This window comes from Harpia harpyja, chromosome 1 (assembly GCF_026419915.1).
Source record: "Harpia harpyja isolate bHarHar1 chromosome 1, bHarHar1 primary haplotype, whole genome shotgun sequence".
Classification (NCBI taxonomy): Eukaryota; Metazoa; Chordata; class Aves; order Accipitriformes; family Accipitridae; genus Harpia; species Harpia harpyja.
Window position 1 is genome coordinate 1744582 of NC_068940.1, and position 12957 is coordinate 1757538.

Sequence of the window (12957 nt, forward strand, 5' to 3'; positions counted from 1 at the left end):
TAGGAACCTACCAGCAATACTTGCCTTGAACATATATCATGCAGTTAGCAGTTCATCTATTTCTACTTGACTGTCTAACTACGCTATGAAGAATCATTTACCCCTTTTCTTGGTGGTGCAAGGAAAAAACAGGTTTTCAATCAGAGCTGCAGTCCTTGGAATACATCTAAGGCCTCCTTCACAAAGGCACGAATGAGGAAATGTTGGACTATGAAATTTCTACACATGTGGAGGATCTGGTATGCATTTCACATTTCAGTTTTAGTAAGAAAGGCCATAATCCCTTAAAAATCAGAGTATAACTCCTTCCTCATCAATGATTGGAAGAACCTAACTTTATTTCTGATCTCTGAGGTACTCACTCAACTAAAGTTTATGAATAACCATTCATAATAAATATGCACTAGAACTTTCCTTTCTGTTTAGAACATACAACAATTTTGCAGAAAAATGCATCTATTAAGTTTACTAAGGCTGGGTGTTGAGAACAGAGAAATTCCTGCTTCCAGTTACATGAGCACAACTTAGCACGCTTCACTGATGTCAGCTACGCATATTAAAACTGGGTGGGCCAAGCTTTTCCTTCTTACAGGGCTAATGAACTCAGTGGAGGGCTTCACTGAAGTGACTATATTGCTTTTAATCCCAGAACTGTTACTGGCATCCATGAACCCTGCTGCTGCTTGTTATCTCAAGGCACATATCCTATATTTTTTTATCTGATATATTGATTTTATTTTGTGCTGCAGCCAGCAGCCCATCTTAATTACTTCTTTTCAATAATCCACAAAAAATGAATGCAAAACATACAGCAGAAAGTCAAGAGAATCACGAGTTAGAGACTAAAATCTCAGCCTTAGAATTGTCTATGTACATACTTCTACATGTTTCATCACATATGTAATATTTTAGATATTATGCTTTACTGCTAACAGGAGTCACATAAAATTTATACTCAACAATAACAAATACAAAATACATACAAAATGTGTAGGTAAAGTTGCTGAAAAAAATCTCTTTTTGCTTCCCAGAAAAAACAAACAAAAAACCAAACAAACTTGAGCAGATTTTTATATACAATCAGGAAGTAAAAAATCCATCTGAGTTAAAAATACTACTGTGAGAATAATCTCTTCCATGTTATTTCAGTACTACCAACACTGGCAATGGATAAAACCAAACAGCGAATACAGCGATTTCCCTCTGGAACATTTTAAAAGCTCAAGAGTTTATTTGAATCCAGCTTATTTTATCCAAACCACTTTTTCCTACCTCTGCCTGTCAGGGCTTTTTAAAGCCCTCCTTGACATTATAGACCAAGGAGAAGAAACAAAGCCGTGGGAGGCACATTCTTATGATCCTTTATTGGACTTGTTTGTCCAACTTCCACATGCATCACACAGGTTAGACCAACCTCAGGTAGAGTACAGCTACTGGGCTCTTGCCCAGTGCTGAAAATGAACACAATTAATTCTGTTTCTTATGAAAAGCTTAAGGACTAAATATTTCTACTGTCCGCTAAGCCAAGAAAGTAAAGTGAGTGGTTCTACTTTCAAAGTATTTCATGCTCGTTTACCAAAACATTTATATTAAGCAGAAGTTTCTGAGTAACTTTTCCTACCCATAGTTTGAGAATTGCTTGACAGTAAGAAAATTAGACCATTACAATTTAGGAACAGGCAGATTTTTGTCAAAGGTAACCACCAGCTTAGTCTACATCTGTGGCAGTTCCAGAATCAAGAGAGCCATGGGGAGCCCAATGCATTTCAACATCAACTCTACCACACGTTTTCAAAACATACTTAAAATGGCATCGTGATCATGCAGCTTCCGAACTAGGAAGCTTTTCTAGGCCATACTATTTCAGAAAAAGCATTATTCAGAAATTGAACCCACGATGGCAATGAATTCATCGGTTTACAATGGCAAGAAAAGTGGTCTGGTTGGAAAAAGCCTTCATTATGGGACACACTGCCAAGTTTCCATCAGTTAAAATACTTACACACTGGAGGTTATATGATAGGTTTAATAGATTTTAGCTAATAATTAAACTTTTTACTTTTTAAGGACTAGGTCTGATGTTGATTTTAAAAACAGCACATGCAAAAGACCAAAATACTCCTTTTCAGAACAAGTCATCAGGGTAGGGGAAAAAAGAAAGTAATTCCCCTTGCCATAGAACTTCTCTGTGGGCAAACTGTTAGAAGTTTGCTGAAGTTTATGATGTGTAAATCCCATGGTGAAAAGAGCTGCTATGCATGAGGTTGAATGTCTGTGTACAGATATCTAAAAACAGTATTTATGAAAAAAAACCCCATATCTAAGGAAAATACAGCCAATTGACAGTTTCTCAACCTCTTTCATGCTGTGATTTCTCAGAAGCTCTCACCACTGCTAGGACAATGAAGCACACTTAGAGCTTCATGTGGAATTATTTAATACAGTTACCACAATAAATTGAAAAAAAAAAAAAAAAAGAAAGCCAAAGAGTAACTATTAAGCGATTTTTTTTTTTTGTCTTTTCTGTGTGCTTAGTTTTGAGTTTAAAAACTAGAAAACAATACAGAACTGCTTTGTTTTGAATAGTTGAATACCCTGACACAAAAGAGACTTGCAGAGGTTACAGGTCTGAACTGGAACACAGTTAAGTAAATACAGGACTAGTACACTTGAACCACTAAGAAGTCTTCCTGTCTGACTTCCCTGGTTTCAGTTTTCAAGCACAGCGACAGGAGTACAGACAAGAAGACGGACAGACTGCCAGTGTACTGACCCAAGGGTCTTGCACATGTGCACTCTGTAAGGTTCAGTGATAACCCTGCCCAGTATCTCTTCCACTAATACAAAATTATCAAATTTATTATGCATGTTGCCCAGAATGCTGAGCAAGCACAAACCATCTTGGGGTCTCCCGGCTGTGAACCGTACAGCTTCAGTTCTGAAGAACAGACGGGAGTTCCGCTTACCAGTAGCATCTCTACTTAAAATTATGCCATTTCATTTGGGAAAAAAACCAAACCAAACCGACAGAAAATGAAATACAAAGGACAAACCTACAGTCACATAAGTGGATTATAAATCTCAAGAATTGTTCATCTCCCCTTTATGTTTCCATCTGAAACAAAGGCAGTGTTCTTCAAAAGTGATTTTTTTTTTTTTTTAAACATCTGTACAGTATCTCTACACACAAATTGGGAATTGTGCAAAAATAATTCCTCTATGTATTTTTAATGGTGTTAAAAATTAGCATCTTTGGATGTAAATATGAAAACGGCTTTCAGCAGAGGATGGGCTTTGGGTTGCTTATGATCTTTGTTTGCCGTTTACCTATTAAGCATGCAAATTAGAGCACTCAGGTGCTTCTTTCAAATCTGACTTTGGATTGGATACAACAGCTTTACACTATTCAGGAGTTTGTTCAGGTTTTGTTTTGTTTTTTCAAATTCTGAACAATTTACGTTTCTTAGAGACTGTTGCTTTTCATACTGCATTTACGTGTCAGTACAAAGCTTGGACTTAAAACTACTTCAGGATTCTGCATCGTCTTTTAAGTAAATTTAAAAGCATCTTTTTCTGTTAAATGTAGAAGTTAAATGGCTGTCTTTGAACTCTCAAATGATCCCATTGCTGGCTAAGACATTTAATTAATTACTACTCAAATTCCAGTTTTAATCTGAGCTATAGTTCCTAGTGAACACTAAGAAGAGATTGTAAAAAGTTTCATGTTTCTCTGAATAGTTAGCGTTAACTAGTAAGCCTCATGGAAGGGTGTAGGAATGTTTTAGACAAGTAAATCAGATGAAAGGAAGAAAAATTTTGCTAGAGGAATTTCTCCCTCCCCTAACCTGTCATCTAGATAAATGAAAATGTCTTTTTTGCAAACAGAGCTTTCCAAAAATACTTAAAAGTATAGATCTCTACGGCACTGAAGAATGGCATCTGTACTCATTAGAAGCCTGACTGACAGAGAGATACTACTGGGAACAAGAAGAGTCTTCTGGGGCTTCTCACAGGGTTTGGCTCACGATGGCCCAACACAAAATTTGGTTAGAACAGAGGCAGCAAACTTCAGAGACTGAAGGGTTCATGGCCAGGAGAGGAAAGCTTACACACATGAGTCTCTATATGGAAACATCTCATTTTTATGGGGAAACTCAGTAAATCCGATCTGAAGCTTCAGCAGTAGTAACCATGTTTTTGCTACAGTAGGGTCGCCGTTAAAAATAGGATCTCTGAAATTTGAGATTCTCCTAAGATGACTAGAGCCACTTTGTATAAGCAACCGATGCCTGTGAGCTGTCTGGGCTTCCCAATTACTACATGTGCTAATGAGTCACACAGCCCTGTCAGAACTGAACACCACGGCAGAAGGGATGATGTCTGCACACGAGCATCTCCGTGAAATGTTTCGGCACCATTAAACAGGCAACTAGGTTTCGTGGCTTTCACTGTCTCACCCTGTCACCTCAAGATTGCCAGTATGTGGAATGCCAGTGGATTAAAAAGCCTGAACAGCTGGGGACACGAGTACTGTCTTATTCAGCGTCAGCCAAACTGCGTTCATAACCAAGGCGACAAGCCTAGGTATACCACTTATTAAGAACTTCACAATGAAAGAAACTAACAGCTTGAAATATTTTATACACCCTGCATTATTGTCTGATAAATGTAGATTATCTAAATTGGAAGGAAGGAAATGCATATATGTGAGAGGAGAACCAAAAACTCAACTTAACTGAATGAGCAAACAATTTACCAGCATTCCCAGTCCTGCACGAACCATTTAAAGTGAGCACCCTGCTATATAAAAAAGGCATTTAAGCCGCACAAGGCAAGTGTAATCAGTAAAGTGTGGCATCTACATGGCCTACTGAAGTATCCGTATCTGAAAGTCTGGCCCGCTGCCAAGCTTCAAAAATCCCTAAGGCAATTTCTCAAAGCAGTGGCTCCCCAAACAGAGGTGGCAGCGGTCACAAGTAGGATGGCGAGCCTAACAGACATGACTTTTGATATTTATGCTAGAACTTGGACTCGCATTATGCTATCTGTCTACAAGTGAAGCGGGAAACAGAAATGTTTGGGACCTGCTGACTTTTGGCTGTGAACTTAAATAGGAATACAATATTGTTAGACTTCACAAGGAAACACCTGTGACTGTGGGATAAAACAATTTACTTTCGACTAGACTATTTTGCTCTACTAGGCAGCTGCCTTTTTAAAACCTCAAACAGTCACCAAAAAATTATCATTCTGCATTATAAACAGATGAGAAAGAAGGAGACTCACAGCTAAACAAAAATCCAGCTGCTCCTGAGGAGTCTGGATATTTTAACTTGCAGCTCCTCATCATGAAAACACAATGGATACTGCACATAACAAATTTAAATTATTTTCAAATTTGCACAGTTGTAGTAAAGCATTCTTAGATTAATTTGGGGTTTTTTTTATTTAATTATGACAAGCACCTACATGTAATTACCCAGTAATGATTAAAAAAAAAAAATTCTGGTGTGTGATGCTGAACAGCATTAGGAATTTACTTTTACCTCAGACTTGTGTAAGATTTGTCACTGCAAGTCCAGTGGAAAGAACGCAACTTAGTTTAGGTAAAAAAATCAACTCTACCGAGAATTTTTTCCCTCCTAACTTGGTTTAAAAGGAATATGAAACGCTGTATGAGGCAAAAATCGTAATTTTATTTTAAAATATAGCATTTCTGCTGGGGGGGAATTAAATACATGGTATCACACTCTGTTGACAGAGTCTGCATTTATGAAGCACATATATACATCAGTGGTTTTACTCAAATGTTATACTGGGCAGCCCAAGGTATGTTTCTGAACCAGAGTAACCCAAAGAATACTTAGATATGACTTATTTTAAATGGAAACAACCACCACAAATCTATCTCCACAGGTTCAATGATATCATAGTAGAGAACATGCAAATAGTCAAAAGAAATATAAGATTTAGATTTTTATTTATGTGTGTACATACATATAAAATACATTTATGTACACTATTTTACATATATATAAGCTCTCTATATAAGCTATGTATATATAAAAATGATGCACATATAAGAACTAGGTACATATGGTTTATTTGTTCATAAAACCAGGACAAATGAACTATTCAAATACTATAAACCTCCAAAATACAGTTTTGAAGTTGTTCTCATACTACATAACACCTTCATTTCATATTCTACCTTTTCCTAAATTGTAATTTTGGAATACCTCTGCAATAGGACTTTCGGACTTCACTTTACTCTGGTCTTCATCCACGTTTTCCCCCAAAAAGTGATAACCAACTTAATTGCAAAAGTGAAGCTACGCATATATCAGGGAATATTTTTGACCAAAGACAATGAGAAAACATACTAGCAATGCAAAATTTTATTCTGTGCACCTTGCTAAGCAATGGTACTGCAGCAGCCTTATACATTCAATACCTCACCTCGATGCACAGCTCAATCCCCGCTCTCATTTTTTCCGAGGAAGCAACACCCTGTAAAACGCGGGAGTAACACAGCTGTCAAAAAACAAGGGAAGTCCGCAATGGTGGAGACCTAAGTAATGCTGGAATTTCTTAACCAAACCGAAGGGGCCCACTTTCTTTCAGCCCGACCTCTCTTCCCAGGAGCTGTTCCAACTCCCTGAACTGCCCAGGCTGAAGCCTGACAAAATTCCCACACTGAATCTGATTTACACACACACACACACATATACACCCCTCCACCAGTACCAGGGACTCTCTTATAAATGAAAGCCTCAGAGCAAAGGGTATGTGTGTATTTTCACTCCCATACCTAATACACAAAGAGCAACTTATATAAAAATTAGGAGCTGAAATACCGACACATACCAAATTCAGTGGCTTCCTTCCAAGCCTGTTTCCTGGCACTTCCCTCCTCGAAATCCAAATACCCAAAGGCAGACTTGTGAGTTAGAAAGAGGTTTCAGTCTTTCAGCCTTTTGACTTGTCCCCAACAGCTACCACCCCCTGTCCATTCACCATTTGTGAAAACACATACAAATGCAAGCCAGCTAGATAAACACATACACCACAAATTCAGCAAGAGCCGCTCTGACCCAGTCCACCTGAACAAAAAGAAGGTTGCAAATACACAAACCTTTGCACACTGTACCCTTGTTCATGTTGCAGCAGGAAACATTACAGGAGATCTGGATTATTTTTTTCAACCTCATAAATAAATATTTCTACCTTCAGGCAAACCTGGACAAGTCCAGAGCTGCATTCCTTCTAAGTTAAATCTTTTTATGTGTGCTTGTCTTTTCCTTTCTCCCTCCCTAACAAACACAGGCCCTCATTCCTTGCAAGCTCTTCCCATATAATTCCTATAAAATCCATACAGAAATACACGTGGTTTATATTTCCAGCTCTTGAACCACAACAAAGCTTCTTACCTCTTTACTAGGCACGATCAGGAACTTCCTGCAATAGTCAATCATTGGCTCATTTAAATCAACTCATATTCTCTAAGCAAAACCCTGCACAGAGGAAAGCCAGAGTCAGGGCAAACACCCCAGCTTAAAAAGGCAAGAAATGGCTCTACTGCTGTTTGAGCCGCAGCTGCTGCTCCTGCTCCTGGAGGTAAATTGCTAAAGAAGCATGAGACTTGTATCAGCCAGAAAAAGCAAATGAAAATGTAAACACGAGGGAGGAGCCTGAGGGGACAATCAGGTTCAATGAAATCTGAACTCCTGGAGCCAAGGAGGAGTGGAAATGTGTTGGCTGAAAAGGTAATTCAGTCTACAAGCTATTTCCTTACAGTGGTTCTTTTCTCACTCTGTTTCAATATCCCAATGAAGCTGAGCGAGTTTCAGTGTTCATTTAGCCACACGCTTATGATTGCTTGCTTTTGATGTTTTTCTCCTAAAACAAACAGCCTTTAGAAAATGTTGTTCTTCCACACTGAACAATCAGGTCAGACACTCACATCCACGTCTTCAAGAATTTGTATGTTATTGGAGTTCTCAGGCAAGAAAAGCTTTCTGGAAGTTCTGCAGTGGTAACGCTCATTTTTATGTAGCAGCTGCTGCTCTTGAGCTCCCAAACCCCAGCAGGCTTTGACTCCTTCTCTGTCTCTGGAATGAATCAGCTCGAACTAGGGCAAGTGAGCCTCTTAGTTCCTCCTTTAATAACAGCTGTATCTCACCACACGGCAGCCCGCAAACTTTTGCTCTAAACATTACTACAAATGTATGCATGCATCACCACCAGACAGCCATGCCCCTAGACATCACTGACTTTGTTTTAGGGACTGTCAACACTTTAATGACTTCTCAGTTGAAAAAAGGGTAACAGTGGCTCTTGCATCCACAAAATACACCTACCTGTTCATTGCTTGTGAAAGACTTAGAAGTCAAGTTCAAACCTAATTCAGAAAGCACACACTTTTCTGTTCAAGTGTGCTGTTCTTGCAAATCAGTAAATGGCTGCACGTGAAACCAGTCAGGACTCGGACAAAAGACACAAACCACACAACACCAGCTATGCCAGCAGTATCTTCCCAGAACCAGAGAACTGGTTCTCTCCTCTGGGATGATGCTTGTAAGCTGGAAACTTCCAGCATCTGCCTTGAAGATATGAAAAGAAACAAAAAGGTATGTTCAAAACTCTCGATGCAAACCAATGAGTCTCACTTAAGATGCAAATTTAGTTTTGGTCTCCTTCCTTTTTGGTTCTCTGTGCAGAAAAACAACCCAACTGTACTCCTTGCTTCAGTTACAGGCCTCTTCTGGTCCTTCATAAGCCTGCATCGCCTGTGTGTGCTGGTGATCTTGGACCATTAGCAGTCAGCATGCTTGAATGAGGGCTGAGGCTCAACACCAACACCTGCACTAGCTAGATTACCAGAAGAAACCTAGACAAGGTAATAGCAGCTCTGCATAAATTAACTTATCCCACGGATAGTTTACTTGCAACAGGTTGATTCAGACAGATCACCATGCTGCTGAAATGTTACTGTTCTAGATAGTCTCAGCGGTGCTCCACACACTCATCACAAGAATGCTCTGGGAGCTCAAGCAAGCCTTGTGTAACTACAGGTTAAACCTACCCCTGGATGTGTTTCGAAAGATGTTCTCAAACCGTATCACTCAACTGGTTTTGCTGATGCTTCCTCCGTCACCAGTTCCAGGCTTTCTAGGACACACCACCCTTTGCAGTACTGGGTACTTGTGGTTGTGTGCACGTTACCACATCTGAGGACTACCGGATTGCTGGGTGTGCCAGTCTGCTCCAGTTGAGGTATGGAACATATAAATTCTGTAAGCTAAGCTACAATATATACCTCTTCAAAGCTTTTATGCTGACTGTTATGAGTACAGATGATACCTGGTCTGGCACAGAGTGGCACAAAAGGGTCATGCAAATGAACTGATCAAAAGTTTTGGGAAAAAGATAGGGATCAGCACTGTGAATCTATCATCTTAGACCTTTGCATTGCCCAATCGTGGTGCTTTCTACAATCTGAAAACCTAAAACTGCATTTAGTGCAACTCTCAGACTGTGATATCAAAAGTAGGTCCTGATTTGGTAAATCGGTCCAAGGCTGCAAGATCAATTCCTGGTTCATAAACATTCATCTGGAAATCCTTTAATACATTTTTAGAGAATTATAATTTGCTGATAACAGAATAGACTGGAAAGAAAGAAGGCATGAAGTCACCTTCTACCACTGTTTTTCCTTCCCCTGACTATCCAAGGTACCCAAGCAAATGCTGATGTTCATATGTTAAAGAACTGGTTTTCCAACATGAAATAGCAGTAGCTAAGTCATCAGGAAGCTGTTCGGTTTGCTATGCTTCTGAAGTCCCTGACTCTAACAGAAAAATAAAGGAGGCTGAAGAAAACAAGGAATGTATCACAAAAACAAAACGTGAACAAACACTTTGAAAAGGAACCAACTGAGCGGGGGTTGCTGTTAGCAAAATGCTAACAAGGAGGACTCTCAGGCTCACGTGAGGTCCTTAAACCTTGAACCTTTTGAGAAACAAAGGATAGGGCATTCAAGACAGAATCCCAGACATTCAAAAGGATCACATTTGTACTTTAATGATTTTACAAGTACTCTGAACTAAGAAAAAAACTGCTTCACAAAGCACAGCTTCTAGACCAGAGCCTGGCTGCTGTCCAGCCAGCATGGAACACAGGCAGAGCCAGCCAGCACAGACTCACCCTTAGAACACTACTGTAATATAATTGTCCCACTTTTGCCTGCCTGAGATCAAAAGAAAATAATACTTGTGCCATGATCCGAGTACAAAGAATAGACTGATACATTTATTAGTGCAACCTGATATGCAGAAGCTAGTATCTATTGTGTCCTTTTGATTCTACTTCTGCAAACTTTTCTCAGTCATTTAAGCATAGACTTAACTTGAAGAAGCTTGTGCCTGGATAACCAGCAAAAGAATAACAAAACGTCACGCTACAGAAACATCACCACAAGTACAAAACACTAAGCAAAGCTGAAGGGCATTACAAAGTCACCGCACTATGTGAAACTATTTCCTTTCATTCACTCCAAAAACAAAGCCCATCTTCAAGAACACTCCATTAATTTCCAAGTGTGTACTCCAAATGTTGAGGTTCAGAATTCATGATTATTCTTCCTTACAGCTGGAACAGCACACTCACCTTGAGTCATGGCTTTTCTCTTACTCTACTGTTAGGCTTCCAGCAAAAATTAGTTATGGTCATTAAATGTGAAGCAGCAGAAAACCACCGATGACTCTATACGGTTGCTGAAAACCGTACAGGACCACAGTAAAAAACAGAAAGGGCTTAAAAGGACTGTCTAAAAGGTCAACATAATGAATTTACTCTTTCTGTTGAGTATGGAACGTGTAATTTAACAGTATTAACATTATTAATAAAATTGCTCCACCACTCTATGGTACTTTCAATAAACTGATCTTCAGGTGTTTCTAAACAAGTCCACATATTGGAAAGGGAAGCTAAGGCACAGATACATTTAACAGAGCTCTTTGATTTCCTAACTTATTAATTAAATTTAGAGAGTTTTTGCACTGGGACTCAAGAGACTTGTGGCTTATTTTCAGGTATTACAGCAATAGTATAAGTAATACATAGTAACCTTATATAATAACAATCACAGTATTTACCTTCTCAAAAAGCGTATTTGAAGATGATCTACTTGTGCTCAATACAGGCATATACTAACATAATAAAGTATGTAGTTTGGGTGGAAAATTTCTACTGTGCCTACATGACTTAGAAACAAAAGTTCTTCCTACAAAGAATATTTTATGCGTATTTACTAAAAAGAGCACAAGGAATAGCTTGATGCCAGAAACATAAGATGAGCTTCAGAAGTTTAGCAAGTCTCTTAAATGGGTAACAGGTTAGGAAACATTCTTCAAGGCCCAGAATAAGATAGACAAACAATAATGAACATGAAGAACCTGGAGATATGGTTTAGCCTGTACTACTTGAGAGACAGCTCAGAGCCCAGGGCCATCTCAGAAACTGCACAGATGAAGGCTTTTCCAACCTAAATGATTCTGTGATTATGACACAGTGCTTCCACCTGTGCCTAGTAAGAAAAATAGACCTGCCTTTTCAGCAGGCAACAGGTTTATATATTGATAGACTCCAGGAACAGAGAGAACTATATGAAGGAGCTCTGGTAATGCAACTTCTGCTTTCACAGTTGGAGAGAAGATGTCCACAATAAGAAGCAGGCCTGGGTTCTGACAAAAACCCTTCCCCCTGCTTACTGGAAGTTGCCTCCTCCTGTTCAGTCTGGAAGGAGTTTGAACTAGCTGCTCTTCGTCAGCGTTCAGATACATTTCAGGTGCTCAAAAGCAGAATCTAGAGGAAGTATCATCAATATGCAGGCAGACATGAAGTCTGCCCCATCTCTCAACTTCCCCTTACTGCTTAGCAGTCTGACCCAAAGCTCTCTGATGTTCATGGAAATCTTTGCAAAGAACTTAAGCCTTAAATAGAAGGGATCAAAGATAAACATTTAATACTCAACATGTGAAATTGCTGGAGCAGGGGTAGAGATTCCCAGGACAGCTTTCTGGGATTGATCCACGAATAACAAATCTAGTATCTTTAGCAAAGCTTTACTTGCAACTACTGGGGTACCACTGAAAAGCTAGCAAAACACTACAGTTGACTGCACTAAAGGCTGCTACTGTTACTGGTACAGCTAAAATTCTGCTGTTGGTCACTTAAAAGAAGTCTATTATCTCATGGTTTGGAGGAATTTATTCAATCACATTTTACTATCAGAAGTGCCTGTGGTTTATAATGCTAAGAGGACACTTACAGAGTGGTATGCTTCATTCTGTACAGGCTATCAAATATAACAGGTAGCTCTTAAAAATGAGACATTGACATCGAAAGTTGTGGGACTCAGAATGGCTAGTCTTTCATTCCGCTCTTTTCCAAAGTCAAGAAGAAAACCCGCCAGCACATACATGACGTGGTTGTGCAAGTATTAACACCACTTTGAAAACAAGTGCAAGAGGGGGGAAAAACCTCTCTCTGTGTCTTTCTATGGTTCACTAAAGAGAACCACTATTTGCAGAAGACGCTTGCTGTAGAAACCTTTCCAGGAAGAGTCCTCGGTTCTTCAGTACCTGCTGGATGTATTCAATGGCAGAAACTAACACATATGTTTCATTAACCAGCGTGCCAGACTCTCAACAAAATGGCACGGTTCCAAGATAATCCCTACAGTAACGCATGCCCAATTTGCTGGAAGAGCCCTCCTTCAAAAGCAAACACTCACAGAACCAAGTCTTCCTGACCAAAGCACCTCCATACCAAACCAAAACATTTTGCACAAGTTGTAAGCAGAAACACATCAGGCCTTTCTAATCAACATGCTTGCCAATGGGGAGAGAAGGGTGGAGACAGCACCACAAAATCATTAGTCGTCTTATGAAGGGA

General features: G+C 39.4%; 1 protein-coding gene across 9 annotated transcripts in view; it reads right to left on the minus strand.

Moving 5' to 3' along the window:
• The window catches only part of TNS3 (tensin 3), a 242930-nt gene that overhangs the window by 77325 nt on the left and 152648 nt on the right, over positions 1 to 12957 (minus strand). The window lies entirely within an intron of this gene.